The sequence below is a fragment of the Nicotiana attenuata genome, unplaced genomic scaffold (genome assembly GCF_001879085.1).
Source record: "Nicotiana attenuata strain UT unplaced genomic scaffold, NIATTr2, whole genome shotgun sequence".
Taxonomy (NCBI): domain Eukaryota; kingdom Viridiplantae; phylum Streptophyta; class Magnoliopsida; order Solanales; family Solanaceae; genus Nicotiana; species Nicotiana attenuata.
The window spans coordinates 29,236-30,780 of NW_017674878.1; positions in this window are offsets into that span (position 1 = coordinate 29,236).

Here is a 1,545-nt window from a genome sequence, read left to right on the forward strand (position 1 = left end):
CGAGCGACTACGACGGCGCGAGGGTTCATTCTCTTCAACTCCTTTTAAGAGCTTTAAGAAGTGATTCTATATATAAGCACACAAATGTGATTGTTCCTCACCAATGAGGGACAAAGTGCAAGACAAAAGTTCACTTCTTCAAATTTTTATTTTTCCCTCCATTTTATTTCCCTCCATTTCCAATTCACACTTCTTCTACTTTAAAGCCCAATGGCTTAAAGTCCAACAATCCCCCACATGAATGGGAATGGCTGTATCAAGAAAGATCATAGATGAAAGTTGTGTGATTTGCAAGTAAGGATTAATTGCATCTGGATAAGTAGGTTTTCCTTTGAACTTTCCGTAGTGAACATATGTCGGATATACCCGGTCAATCGGTAGATTTGATATCTTTGAACCGTCGAACTTAGTGTATACCTAGACAACCATATGTCACACAATCAACCCTTAACCGTCTTTTAGTTCTCATTGTTGTGTTCGTTTCAGCCATGAACACCGCCTGCTCTCATAAGTGCGTAGAGAATTGGCCTTACAGAATTCTCATTGAAGCGGCTTCCACTTCACACTTACATAGGTGATTCCTAAACGTGTAATCCTTTAGATTGACACTATTTGATAACTACCACATCAAACTTAGGTAATCATTAAAGAACGTGTAAAGTTCTATCCTTGTTACTGAACATTGTCTTCATCACGAGAAGGGACCAAAGATTTTACTTTGACAATGTTGAACCGGTCAATCACAACTTTGTTTGAGCTCCTTGAACCTAGATCTCGGAACATCCAAAATTCTAGGTAGAGTTACCGCCATGTTGACTTGTCCTCGGCCATAGTCCCATTCCCTTAGATGATTTCTCAACTCCCTCTCTAGTTAAGCCTTTTGTAAGCGGATCCGCCACATTATCCTTTGATCTTACATAATCAATAGTGATAATTCCACTAGAAAGTAGTTGTCTAACGGTGTTATGTCTTCGTCGTATATGACGAGACTTTCCGTTATACATAACGCTCCCTGCCCGTCCTATTGCAGCCTCACTATCGCAATGTATGCAAATAGGAGCCAAAGGTTTTGGCCAAAACGGAATGTCTTCTAAGAAATTTCGAAGCCATTCAGCTTCTTCACCGGCTTTATCCAAAGCTATAAACTCTGATTCCATTGTAGAGCGAGCGATGCACGTTTGTTTGGAAGACCTCCAAGATACTGCTCCTCCACCAACAGTAAAAACATATCCACTTGTGGACTTTGTTTCTGTTGAGCCGGTTATCCAATTTGCATCACTATATCCTTCGATAACCGCAGGATATTTATTGTAGTGCAAAGCGTAGTATTGGGTATATTCCAAATATCCCAGAACTCATTTCATTGCTACCCAGTGATGTTTGTTGGGATTACTTGTAAATCGACTAAGTTTACTTATCGCACAAGCTATATCAGGTCGTGTACAGTTCATGATGTACATTAAGCTTCCCAACACACGAGCATACTCCAATTGAGACGTACTTTCACTTTTATTCTTATAAGATGATGATTTAAGTCAATTGGTA